General features: G+C 50.9%; 1 long non-coding RNA gene across 1 annotated transcript; it reads left to right on the top strand.

Moving 5' to 3' along the window:
* The first annotated feature begins 452 nt into the window (after window positions 1–452).
* LOC123594842 lies at window positions 453–2071 on the top strand. Its single transcript, XR_006710904.1, has 3 exons — window positions 453–1159; window positions 1549–1594; window positions 1674–2071. It is a non-coding gene; the product is annotated as an uncharacterized LOC123594842 (long non-coding RNA).
* Window positions 2072–14281: the final 12210 nt, after the last annotated feature.

Below are 14281 nucleotides of genomic sequence, written 5' to 3' on the forward strand. Positions count from 1 at the left end.
TTAGTCATAAGATACTGCTTAAAGGTGACATCTGATGTGAAACGCCAGCTTTATCCCTTCCTTGATCCCCACATATATATGAAAATATTTCTAGACTCTCTGGTTTGTTCCACTGACGTGTTTGTCAATTCCTGTTTCATTGCTAATCCTATAGAGTAAGTTTTAATATCCAGTAGGGAAAACTCCCCCGTTTGGATAATCCCTCGCATTTTCTCTTCAAGGTCATTTTATAACCCAGGTACTGGTTCCAAGTATACACTCAAATTCCTGTTGTGGTTTATGATTGCGATCACACTGAAATCACACATTTAGAGGGGAATTTAGAGCAGAATCGACAACATTTCAAAGATTAGCCTTCCTTTCCCCCCCCAAAATAAATAAAAATGTTATTTCAGTGTCCAAACAGGAAGCTCATGAAAAGGTTCATGGACATTTTCCCTAGGTTTTTTTTTTTTTTTAAGTTAATTATATTTGGAGGTATTTTACAATGCTCATGACGCGTTTGAATAAGACATTTTCTTTGTATTGTATTTCCTAATAGAAGTGTCTACAAAACTTATTTTCTTATGTGTTTAACTGATGTCAGCCAACCTTTCCTGATCTACTTCCTGGGTGTTTACTTTGGTTCTCCTAAGAAGGAACTCCATTAAGACAAAGGCAGTTTTGCCACTGTCTTGTGTTAGTCGGACACTAATAATAGTTCTCGTCCCTTTCTGAGGTCTTTTAGAGACTGAACTCCGTATCTTAGTGTCTTGACCTGGTTCTACTCGGTTTGGGACAATAGCTTGGAGGCTGGGTCCTCCCTGCCTCTCAGGCAAAGGAGGTCTGACCTGGTTCTCATAGTCCTCAACTAATCCAGGTGTCACTGAATGTGGGTAACAACTGACCCCCCCCCCCCCCGGCCCTGGCACCACTGGCCCACTTGCAGTTTTCAGCCGTGAACCAGTAGTAACCAAGGTGATCGTGTCCAGCGCTCGGAACTTGCGTGTGGTCAAAAGGTTCTGAGAGCCATTGTGAGTCACCGTGACACCTCTGGGCTTAGCCAGTCAGGCCCTGGGGCTCAGGGCAGGAAGGATAAGACAAGGAGGAGAAGAATCCTCTCTCTCACTCCTTGACCTCTCTTCCAGACGTTCCTGAAGCGAGCTCGGTGGTCTGAGAGGTAAGACATCCATATCCACCAATAACATGTAATATTTCTTTGTGACGTTACCTCACCCACCCACCTGATGACCCCCAACCCTACTGGATAAAACGGGCACTGCGTCGGGTTCAGAAATACAGCACAAAGCTTTTGGGGGGGGCAGTCTGGGGGTCGTGGTAGGGATCAGGGGTGTGGGGGTCAAGGTCAGGTATTAGGGGTGAGTGCGGTCTCCAAACGCAGTTTGTCAGCACACTCACAGCCCTTGTCCTTTGCTCCTCTGGGCCTTACACAGATCCTTTCCTTAGGAAAGGATCCTTTCTTTAGATTCCTAAGGATCCTTTCCTTACATCCTTTCCTTCTTGAAATGCCTGGAGTGGATTCTCTTTAACTGTTCTTGCCTGTTGCAGGGAACAAGGCAGATAAAGCGATCTCTGAGGACTCCCCTGGAAACAGGTGCATGTGGTGGGGGGGCGTGGGGGGGGAAGAGCCCCCCGGGTCCCCTGGGTCGATTGACTTTCATCATCTTTTCCAGGAGTGGTGCTCCTTCGTGAAGCCGTCTGTGGCGTCAGCGAGTCATGGAGAAAGAAAAACCTGAAGTGAAACCCAGCACACCCGCACCCAGCAACGAGGAGAACACACCTAGACCCTCCAAACGCCCCAGGCCTTCCCAAAATATTGTGTGCTTTTTACTGAATAGGCAGCTGGGGAGGCACAGAAGTGACGTGGACCTGTCCATGTGGGTGTGGATGCTGGACTGAGCCACGCCCCGGTGCAGGTGGCCCCTTCCAAACAACCATGGGTCTTGCCTGCTCACCCCCACCCCCACCCCCACCCCCAACCCCACCTCTTGAAAATGCGAAAGAAAAATTGATTTAAAATAACAAACACCTCTCTCGTGTCAGCTCTTGAAATAAAAGCTACGTTTTCCTCCTTTTGGTTCGATGTGTTCTTATTGCCCGAACAGCATTCTTAGGTCAGTTACACCGGACAGGGGATCGTACTCATGGTCACACGGAGCGCAGGAGCTCTCCTACACCGGGGGATGGCGAGGTCACACTGCAGGGCAGGTCTCTTCCACCTTTAACCCGGGACAAAAGGGAACCGAGATGTGGAAGCAGGTCCCTCCAAGAAGGGAGACTCCTCTCCCTAGGCGGTTTTGAGACATCCTCTGGGTTCCCCCTGGAAAACCCAGGTACTAGCCTAGGGACACGCATTGTTTCAGAACAGGCCACCAGCAGGGCGGGAAGTTGAGGACACTCCTTTGGGGTTTCTTATTCTGATGCTCAGGAGATTATCATTTAGACACGACAGCATTGCGTCTTTGTTGGTTCTATTTCATATTTTAAAAGTCAGAGCACAGGGCATTTTAATATGGGAATGTCACACCCTCTGGGCCCCCTGAAGGTAATGGCTCTTCTCACTGTCCCCAAAGTCTGGACCGGCCAGACCCTTATCCGGCCGGGTGGGGAAAACCTGGCAGTCGGTGCTGGTGGTGGCTGGAAGCCGGGAATGTACTGGACTGAAGGCCCCAGCCCATCTTGGCAGTACGGGGCCCTGGATCCCCTGTGAGAGCGTACAGGGCTCCACAGTCCCTCAGGGAAGTCGGATGGGAGTGAGAACATCGGGCATTGAGAAACAAGCTGAGGCCCAGGGGAGAGCGCCCTGGGTACATGGCCCGCTCAGGGGACCAGCCAGGGACCAGCGAGAGAAGGTGCAGGGGCAGCGCAGGTGCGGGAGCAGTGAGGCACGGGCAAGACTGTCCTGGGCAGCGAGGACAGCTGCCTGACCCCAGCCCCACTGCTGGTAGGGGAAGGCCCCCACCTCCCCCCACCTGCCCGCAGGTCGGGGCGCCTGCTCCTCCCCTCCCCTCCCCTCCGACCTTGGGTTACGCAAGACCACTCAAGGCCTCTGCATCCCACCACCTCCGCCCCGAGCCTGTGCCCTCCCCGAGTGGAATCTGACTCGGCCTCTAGTGTTCCTGGAGGGCGGCTTCCGGCGTCCTACCTCTCACGACTCACAGCAAATGGAGTTGCGATGGGCCGCGAACCTTGGGACGCGGGGGGCCACGTTCCAACAGGGAGGACACTCACGGATAGCACCTTGAGCGACAGCACGAGCGGCGCAGAGGGACGTCGCAATGTACCCTCTGGTGCCGGGCACCGTGGGTGCACGTGTGTGCACGCAGGTCTCGACCTGGTGCAGCAGGTGGCACTGTCGCTCCTGGGACTCGGGGCCCCGTGCAGCAGCTGGCACCGCCTACCCTGCATCTCCCAGGGGTGCCTGAGCCAAGCAGCAGCCCAGCGGAGGCTCCACAGAGGCCCAGCCCTGGGCAGTGACACTGCGGTGGCAAATGTGACAGGTCCGCCACTGAGGGGCCTGCTGTGAGGGGGGAGGGGGGAGGAGGGGGGGCTTGGAGGTCAGAGAGGCCTCCCCGCGAGCCCCCATGGTGTGCAGATCGGACCGGAGGGACATCCCTCCACCACAATGTTACTGGAGGGATGCATTTCAGCGTCATTTGTGTCTCCAGAAGTCAGAAGCACAAGTAAGACATCCAAAGGGGCGGCGGCGGGCAGAGAGAGACCGAGTCGGAGGAGAGGGAGCCAGAAAGGGGGAAGGAAAGAGAGATTGGCCCCAGAAGTCGATCCTGGGCCCCCTGCACAGGACCAGCCAAGTCCACACCCATCCCCCTTAGGAGCCTCCCGCCTTCTGGTTTGTCCAGGGGCTCAGACCCTCTTCTAGAAGAGTCCTTCCTGGGGAGCTTGACAGCATCCCCTGTCCAGTGCCTGGAGAAGCAGCGCCAAATGGCCAGGGAAGACCCTCCATCGCTCCCAAAGGCTCTGGAAGAGGGGACACAATGCCCACCCCTCCTCTGTCTTCCTGGGGTGGGGTCAGGAACAGGAAGTGAAAATGTAACCAGCAAGGGGTCGGCCACCTCTCTTTCCCTCTACTCAATTGGCTGCCCTCCTCCCCTCCCCCCCCCCCCCCCATTAGAGCAACCTGAAGGAGAGAGGAGGCAGGGCTCCCTGATGTGTGTAAAGGGGCCTGTGCTGTCAAGGACACCAGAGACCCTTCAACAGAATGGTGCACAGACACGATACTTGTGCATTACAAATACACTTATGATCGGAAGGAATCTTGCGAAAGAAAACATGCATCTGTCCAGGAACAAAAGTTCTATTAGCATCAAATACAGACTCTGACACTATGACTTCTCTCTGGAAGCAAAATTGCCATAAAAAGTACTTTGTTCCTTGGGACACGCAGTTCTCATTGACACAGGTACACGTGAGGCCATCAGTCAAACAAACAAACAAGCAAACAAACAAACGTTGGCAACATACTTTTGCCTGTTCAATCTCCTACACATAGCACACTTAGAGAAACCTTTCAAAAAGTGTCCCTCTTCCCTGAAATAATTAAATTGTGGTTCATGAAATCACATTTACCGTTGTAACATTTTAGAACTGTGGAAGGCTTAGAACGGACTTCCTCTAACCCCTCCGTGTTACACGCAAGGAAGCTGAGACCTGAGCAGGGCGTAGTGACTTGGGGCTGTCCCTGGGCTGTGGCTCAAACGTCCTGATGGAAGCACTCAGTCATGCTGCCTAGAGCTGTATACTGTGTTCCTCCATGAGGTTTCAGCAGATATTTTAGTTTCCCCAACTTGCCTCCCAGTGGCTTTTTGTAGAATAGCGAGTAGAGACTCATTGTGATAGCTGTGAGCCAAAAGTTAAAATATTGGGAATGAAATTCCATTTGCAATAATAGTAGGAATAGAATCAGACACAAACCACATATAGAGGAAGGATGCAGAGCTCTGACAAGATCTGCAGATATTATACAACGTGCAGATGTGATTAAATGCAAGAAGGGGGCGCCTGGCTGGCGCAGTTGGAGAAGCATGCAAGCCTTGATCTCGGGGCTGGGAGTTCAAGCCCCACGTCGGGTGTAGAGATTACTTAAATAAATAAACTTTGAAAAAAAAACAAGAGAAGGAGACATTAAGGCAGGCAGGCAGGCGGGCAGGGAGCCCTCTAGATTCTAGCGCCAACAAAAGCGAGCAAAATCGGGGGCGCCTGGGTAGCTCAGTCCGTTAAGTGTCCGACTTTGGCTCACGTCAGGATCTCAGGGTTTGTGAGTTTGAGCCCCTTTGGACCCTGTCTCCCTCTCCCTGCCCCTCCCCCACTCGTGCATGCGAGTACTCTCTCTGTCTCTTAAAAATAAAAATAAAAACATAAAGGGGAGTAAAATCAGAAGTGGGGATCACATAAGAACTACCTGTTTAACTACCAGTGACCCTCCCTGTGTTCACACCCCCCGCCCCGCAATCTGTTGTTAAGCAGTGTCGGGCTGAGTTAAGGTTGCTGTAATTGAAATCAAGTAGTAAGCAGAAGTTTAAATAAATGAGATGGGGGGTTGATGCTATCAGAAAAAAGTAAGAAAGAAAGAAAGAAGAAAGGGAACAAAGTAACACAATAAAAAGATACAAAAGGCAGAGAAAGTATCATTCTAGGGAAAAGAATCACTACCAGGTAGTGTAAGAGAAAGTTATGCATACTCTTTTTTTAATAGCATTAAGAAATTTTAAATAATGGAAAAAATGAAAATAAAGGAGAAATGATAAGATAAAGAAGGAAATAAACAGATAACAATGAGCTGGCAAAGTTCATGTAAAAATAGGAAGAAATAGGGGTTCAGTCCGTTTGAGTGTCTGACTCTTGATTTTGGCTCACGGCATGATCCCAGGGTCATGGGTCAAACCGTGCCTCTGGACCCTGTGCTGAGCATGGAGCCTGCTTGCGATTCTCTCTCTCTCTCCCTCTCTCTCTCTTTCTCTGCCCCTTTCCCCCTCCTGCACTGCTCTCTCTCTCTCTAAAATGAAAAATAAATAAATAAAAGAAAATAAAAAATACTTCTTAAAAAATAGTAAGAAATAAAGCCATTGCTGAAATGAAGCCACATTAGAAACATCAGGAATCAGAATGAACTGGTACAAGTAAATAGAATAGAAAAGAAAAAACACCTAAGAAATAACAGCCGCTTTAAAAACGGCCATAAACGTGGAAGAAAAGGACAATGCGTTAACCTCTGGGTGTTTGTTATCCTCGCAACAATTGGGAACTGGGGAACTCAGTTTTACAAGGGGGAAAGAGCAGGCTGCTTTTTAAATTCTCTTCTGCGACTTGTAGCATCAGAAGGTTCATTAGTTTGCCACAATCTCGGTGGAGGAAATAACAGAAACGTATGGAGTCACAGTTCCGGAGACGAGAAGTCAGAGGTCATGAGTGGGCAGTGTTGTTCCTTCTGAGGGCTGGGAGGGAGCATGTGTTCCAGGCCCTTGCCTAGCTTGCTGGCGAGATTTGGCATTTCTTACAGTATTAGTCAGGGTTGTCTGAAGAGACAGACCGAATAGGACGGACAGACAGACAGGTAGGTAGGTAGGTTGATAGAGTCAGATTTATGAGAAAGAATTAGGTCGTGGGGAGCCTTAATAAACAGTATTTATGGGATGCTTGGCTGGCTCAGTCGGTAGAGCATGCAGCTCTTGATCTCAGGGTCGTGAGTTTGAGCCCCACATTGGGCATGGAGCCTAATTAGAAAAAAGCATAAATTAAAACAGTAAACCAGGGGCGCCTGGGTGGCGCAGTCGGTTAAGCGTCCGACTTCAGCCAGGTCACGTTCTCGCGGTCCATGAGTTCGAGCCCCGCGTCGGGCTCTGGGCTGATGGCTCGGAGCCTGGAGCCTGTTTCCGATTCTGTGTCTCCCTCTCTCTCTGCCCCTCCCCCGTTCATGCTCTGTCTCTCTCTGTCCCAAAAATAAATAAACGTTGAAAAAAAAATTAAAAAAAAAAAACAGTAAACCAAAAAGCAACAGAAACAGAATTGGCTTGTGTTCTTATGGAGGTGAGAAGTCCCAAGATCTCAAGTCCGCAGTGAGCCCACGACAATGTAGGTGTAGGTTGTAGTCTGTAAGGCAGCAGGCTTGACACCCCAGAGAAGCCAATGTTTATGCCTCCGCTGCCTCCCAGCTCAGGCCTGGCCCGGGCTAAAGGCCTAAGTGGGAAAGGGGGACCAGGTGTGGCACGTTCATCCCACTGCGACTCAACGAGAATATGCCTCCCTCCCCGTCTCCAACCATTAGACCCCCACATGGAGAACTGTCCTCATTCCCCCCAGTCACCCCCTTTCGAAACTTATTTGGATTCTGACTTCTTCCCACCGTCCCCCGCAAACTCTGAGACCTCCGAGCGGCCTCCTGCAAGACCCGTCTCCTTAGTAAGTTGGAGGTGTGAGGCCTTTTCGCTCGGACACTCAGCAGCCTTTCCAGCTTCTCCAAAGGGGGCCCCTCTCGATTCCAAATCCCCCAGACGCTGCCGTGTTAGTTAGGAAACACCGTCTAAGGGGGAATAGCAGGACTTGACACGTCGGTGGCCTTTGGCTGGCACAGAGTCGGAAGCACGGAGAGCACGAGAACAAGCAACACACGAACCCAAGAGAAGTGAAATCAATGTTGCAACTTGAATGGTTTCCTCAGGGGAAGGATTCGTGGACCCACACCATTTGCTGGGATTTTTCATGATCCCCAAGGACCTTGGGTGGCTCAGTCCCATGGCTTTTTGGCAAAGGCCACGTCCACCCTGGTGACCGTTGTGCGAGTGTCCACAGCCACCGGGTCGGAGCCTCATCCTTTTTGTGCCTCCCCAGCTGCCGCCCCAGTAGAAAGCTCAGCGCGTTTTAACAGGCCCAGGTGGGTTTCAGGTATTCACCTGCCTTCTCGATGCTCTGCGTGGGCGCGCTGGGACCGACTTCGCCGTGTCCTTTCTCCATGACTGGTTGACCCCAGAGCCGGCTTCGGGAAGAAGCACGACCGAAAAAGCCTGTAAAAGTGGACGGATCTAGAATTACCTCTAGGAGAGATAACAAGCGGCCCCAGAAGCTCCTCCGCACTTTATTTATTTTTTTATTTTTTTATTTTTTTCCAATGTTTATTTATTTTTGGGACAGAGAGAGACAGAGCATGAACGGGGGAGGGGCAGAGAGAGAGGGAGACACAGAATCGGAAACAGGCTCCAGGCTCCGAGCCATCAGCCCAGAGCCCGACGCGGGGCTCGAACTCACGGACCGCGAGATTGTGACCTGGCTGAAGTCGGACGCCCAACCGACTGCGCCACCCAGGCGCCCCGCTATTTTTTTTTTTTTAAGTAGGTGTCAAGCCCAGCGTGGGGCCTGAACTCAGGGCCCTGAGATCCAGACCTGAGCTGAGATCAAGAAGAATAAGTTGGTTACTGGACTGGGCCACCCACGTACCTTGCTATTCTTGAGCCCTGACATTCAGAGTTAGGAATACTTCTAATGTTAAGAAACGTACTGGTAGGTTTTCCAGTAATACATATCAAGAATTAGTTATCTCAACTCTTATGAAACGTTTAGATAGATTGTAACTCTTAAACTAGCAGTGGCGATTTTGAGCATTCTAAAATTGTGTGTGTTGATGTAGTGATTCGGCAGCAATCTTTCTAACCTCCTCTTAAAAGGCTGCTGAGTCTAAAACCTCAAACTTCTGATTATGACGTTCAGATCCATACATTCCTTTACTGCTCCAGTAAAAATTTTTAGATAAAGTGACTTCCTGAAAAAGATCATACAATTCAGGGATTTTTTTTTTTCAACGTTTATTTTATTTTTGGGACAGAGAGAGACAGAGCATGAACGGGGGAGGGGCAGAGAGAGAGGGAGACACAGAATCGGAAGCAGGCTCCAGGCTCTGAGCCATCAGCCCAGAGCCCGACGCGGGGCTCGAACTCACGGACCGCGAGATCGTGACCTGGCTGAAGTCGGACGCTTAACCGACCGCGCCACCCAGGCGCCCCCAATTCAGGGATTTTTGTTGTAATACAACAATATAACCTCCCTGCCCCAGGTCTGGTACTAGGGCTTTGTTTCCATCAGTGTAGAAATGCGGCACTGATTCTCTACCCAGCAGCCTTCCGCCCCTCTCTCACACTACCTCTGCCGCAAAAAGGCATGGCTCCTGCTCAGGGTCGGCCCATGTCTCACAAACATGTTCTTGTGGCCTCTGGGTTTAGGGGCCAGGGGTCCTTACTGTCCCGAGCATCAACCTCACTTTTGTATAAAACCAGTTGAAATCTGTTCTGGTTTCCTTTACAGACTTGTCAGAGCATAACAGCGTGTAGTACGTGATGTAAAAGTAGGAACATAAAAGGTAGGAACGCAGCTGCCTCTTTGCTGTGCAGTGGTTTGGTATTATCTCAAATCCACTTGCTTCGGACAAGACAAAAGAGTTGTTTTGAGAGAAGAATGGGCAGATTGTGTCGGGACGTCATCATCTGCCTGTTCTCACTGATAAGCACGCAGCAGCTCAGCTGCTGAAAGCCCTCGCTGGGGGCTTATCTATAAAAAACATACGAAGAAGCAACATGTCCAGATAAGGGGACATTTTGGCTATCAATACGCAGAGTTTGGGAGGGCAATCCAAAAGCGTTTGGCCTGGGCCAGGCCACACTTTGCTGATCTAAACAGTTCTCCAGAGACCTTGGGGGCAATTAGCTACTGCCACGGTAAAGGCGCCTCTTTTTCCAACAGTGATGAAAGCCACCCACTGGCCCTGGGAAGGCCATCCTCTTGCCCAGCAACACCGGTAGCCACATTGGTTCTCTAGCAACCTGCTCTAGCCACGGGGGTTTTGCTTTTGCGGTGGTAGCTGCATGCCAGCTGGCAGCTGGCTAAGTCATCTCTGCCTAGTACCAACTCACAGAAAGGTACAGCTCAACTAAATCTGCGCTTGGTTCCTCTCATCTCCCTTACCTGGAACAACAGTGTGGTCGATTTGGATCATGACGCTTCTGTATTCATTTATTAAGAGACATTACCCTGGGGGCACCTGGGGGCCTCCGTTGGTTCAGCGTCTGACTTTGGCTCGGGTCGTGATTTCGCGGTCAGTGGGTTCGAGCCCTGCGTCCGGCTCTGTGCTGACAGCCCAGAGCCTGGGGCCTGCTTCAGAGTCTGTGGCTCCTCTCTCTCTGCCTCTCCCTCACTTGTGTTCTCTCTCTCTCTCAAAAATAAATTTAAAAAATTTTTAAAAGATATTACCCTGTATGAGAGTGGCTTATGAAATTCCCAAGGGAACCTGTGTTAAATACATTGCTCAGTCTCTGAGCACAATTTGCTTCCCAAAACAAAACACCCTCACAGGGACCTCATGGGATCCTCCAGGAAGGGGCTTGGGCCTGCTGTATGAAATACCACTACGAAAGCATGGGGCCCATCGATCCTGCCTTCCCATAGCTGGTTATCACCACAAAGTCCGGCCAGTGTTATCTGACATTGACCCCAGGGCCAGGGACTAATAAGAAAGGAAATCGGCCAGCTTACTTGTCCCCGGTCAGCACAGACACACGTGTGCACCTGGCCCATGTTTTACGTGTGATGTTTCGTAGTGACATCATCTCACGAAAACAGCAGAGAATAGCTATGCCGGTGACGTTTGCCAGCAGCGGCACAAGATTGGGGCTGGGTGAGGACTCTCATCCGGGTGACTTTCTAGTGCCTCTCAAGTATCTGGGGCTCCTCACTGTTCTAGGTTCAAGACACAAGGCCTCAAGGAAGAGCCACATCAGTTTGATGACAGGGGAACGTCTGCCTGGGGGAGGCGACAGTGGGGAGAGACGGTACGTTCCTTGAAGCGTGGGTTTAATACGATAAAAGAGCCTTAACTCTCCTGTGTCAGTATCAACCCAAACTGTATGTGACTGGGAAACTCCAGAAGGAGAAAAAAAGATGGGTAACCAGAAAAGGACCTGGGGTTCAGAGGAAAATGAGGTCAAGAATCAAAACTCCAACTGGCGTGTGCTACGCTACAAAGAGAAACGGCAAACCTCCCTCCACCGCCTGCAGACAGAGACTTCGGACAAGCCCGATGGCAAGAAGCGGGGATCTGGACTCCCCTCCGTATCTGGTGCTCCCTGAAGGGGCTGGGCTCCAGCTTGGGCACCGCAGCGGTTGAAGAGTGACATGGTGACAGTGGAGATGGTCCCAGTAAAAGGAAACAGAAACCGTGACCCCTTTGCAGAATTCGTGTCGATGTTTTCACAGTTGTGACCACTTCGTGTACTTGATGCACGAAAGCAGGTTGAAGGGTGGTTCTTCCTTCCCCTGTACTTCAATGTGCTTGTGATCATAAGGTACACGGGTCTTGTTTTATGAGGTTTCCCCTTTTTTGTGTGGGTCCCTGGGTGGGCATGAACCATGGTATTCTTAAAAGACTTTCCCCATTGTCTACACACAGAAAAGTTGGAAAACTTGGACAGTGCACAGTGTATGCCCTCCACCAAAATCCAGGGATGAGCTTTGTGTCATAGTTGGTCATGGTGTCCCTTGAAGAGAAGCAAATGGACAGTCTACTAAATTCTTACTTGAGCTATTTAAGTGGAAGTGTTCCCGGTTGAGTGTGCAGAAGTTGAAATTGATTGACCAAAACAGTCACAGCCCCTCAACCGACTGCCAGATTTGAGCCAGTTTTTTTTTAATTCTTTTAAATGTTTATTTTTGACACAGAGAGACAGAGAGACAGAGCATGAACGGGGGAGGGTCAGAGAGAGAGGGAGACACAGAATCCGAGGCAGGCTCCAGTCTCTGAGCTGTCAGCACAGAGCCCGACGCGGGGCTCGAACTCCCAGACCGTGGGATCAAGACCTGAGCCGAAGTCGGACACTCAACCGACTGAGCCACCCAGGTGCCCTGAGCCAGTTTTTATACCCAGCTCCCTTTGAATGAAGGGGACACAAGGCCCCTAAGGAAAGACCTCACCACACTGCCAAAAATATAGAATGTTAATCTTTCTGCCAGCCTTCCCCCGAAGGGACCTAGGGCCTATTACCAGGGTGACTGTGCATTAGGGAAAAGGAGATGAGCAGACCTTTGGGGGAGTAATGAACACTGCTTCTGGGCTGACACTAATTCCAGCAGACCCGAAGCATTGCTGTGGCCCACCAGTCAGAGTGGGGGCTCATGGAGGTCAGGTGATTAATGCAGTTTTAGCTCAGTACTGTCTCACAGAGGGCCCATTAAGTCCCCAAATGCACCCTATGATTATTTCCCCCATTTCAGACTATAACTGGAACAGGTATACCCACATTTCTTCCCTGACCTATGGAGTGACAGCTATTATGGTGAGAAAGGCCAAGTGGAAACCACTAGAACTTCCTTTATTTACGAAAAGTAGTAATCCAGAAGCGATGCCACATCCTTAGAGGGATTTCAGGGGTGAGTGCCACCACCAAGGACCTGAAACACGTAGGAATGGCGATTGCCACTGTGCCCCAATTCGCTTTGCGGATTTAGCCTGTGTAGACACCAGACGCATCCTGGGGGATGACAGTGCCTTACCGTAAACTCGCCCAGGTGGGGGCCACAGTTACAGATACTATTTCAGATGTGGTTTCATTGCCGGTACCTGGTATGCAGCTCCTGGCAAATGTGTCTCCTCGATAACTGTTAGTAAATACCACCAGAAGCCATTTGATTTCAGCCAGCAAGGCCAGCAATACATTTTCATTGTCCCACCTCGGGCATTTGTCAACTTCTAAATCTGTGTCCTCATTTAGTCCCTGGAACTTTTTTTTAAATTTATTTTTTTTAAGCTTTTAAAAAAAGCTGATATATTAGAGAGAGAGTGTGTGCATGAGTGAGCAGGGGAGGGGCAGAGAGACAGGGAGAGAGAATCTCAAGCAGGCTCCAAACTCTCAATGCAGAGCCCGACACGGGACTCGAACCCATGAACCGCGAGACCATGACCTGAGCCAAAATCAAGAGCTGGACGTCCAATTGACTAAGTCACCGAGGCACCTCTAGTTCCGGGAATCTTGATCAACTTTCCCTTCCACAAGACATCACCAAGAACTACTATATTGATGACGATAAGCTGATTAGACCTAACGAACCAGAAGCAGCAACTACTCTAGGCTTCAGGGCTTCCCTGAGTGTCCACTGGCCACAGCTTGAAGCTCAGTGATGTTAACGCTGTTCCCTGAGGCAAAGTTTCCCTGGAAAGCATGTCTGTTCCCAGCCCATTGTTTGTGACCTAAAAGCCAACCTGCCATCACTTATCATAAAAGGGCCAAACAGCAAGGGCAATTATGACAGGGATCTGAGGACAAACTGTCCTAACAGACGACCGGTTTGTCACTTTGGACCCAACGAGAGCTTCAAACGGCTTCAAGAGTGGAAATGTGTGCATGTGATTGTATGTGGAGCGTGTGGGGAGACGTTCCCAGGGCACACCTTCCCCCCATCCATCTTCCGATGTACTCCACTCCCTCTTTCCTTCCCCCACCAGTTCCCCCATTCCTCACTGCTGGATAACCTGACTTGGGGGGGGTGTGGGGGTAATGACTTCAGCGCCTCAAGCCAAACTGCTTTTCTGGGCTCACCGTCAACGGAGACCCAGCTCTGCGGACGGGACCGGACTGCTGACCCTAACGTAAGAACGGCTAACCGTTGTGTTTGTTTCGAGACGGGTCTCCCTATGTTGCCCAGGATGGAGGGCGGAGGTCATTCACAGGCACAAGCGCACTGCTGGTCCACCTGTGAAATTTCACCTGCTCAGTTTCCGGCCTGGGTGGGTTCGCCTCTCCTCGGGTAACCTGGTGGTCTCTCGCTTCTGAGAGATTAACCAAAGAGATGGCGACCTTGGCCCACGCACCCCGCCAGCATAGCGCTCTCCAGCCCAGAACTCCTGCGCTCCAGTGATCCTCCTTGGCTCAGCCTCCGGGGCAGCTGGACCGACAGGTTTGGCCACCAGGCCAGGCCAGCTAACAGCTTTAAGCACCAACATGCCAGCAGTGCCGTCAAATGGACACGGTGCTCCCCCTTTAGTCCTCAAAACCACCGCATAAGCCTTTGAGCCACGCGGGAAGCGAGGCCCAAGGGGCAACGGTCACCTGCCCAAAGTCCCATCGTCAGTGGGCAGTGAGCAGAGCCAGGACCTGAACCCCTACCTCGAGTGGACACTGACCGTTGTAGCAGCAACACTGCCTCCCTGTGGAACAGGCCCTCTTCCCCGTTCACTCTGCGCCTGGGGAAAATCTGGAGGATCGCAGCTCCAGACGAAATGAGAAAAAGT

Source organism: Leopardus geoffroyi, chromosome X, assembly GCF_018350155.1.
Source record: "Leopardus geoffroyi isolate Oge1 chromosome X, O.geoffroyi_Oge1_pat1.0, whole genome shotgun sequence".
Classification (NCBI taxonomy): Eukaryota; Metazoa; Chordata; class Mammalia; order Carnivora; family Felidae; genus Leopardus; species Leopardus geoffroyi.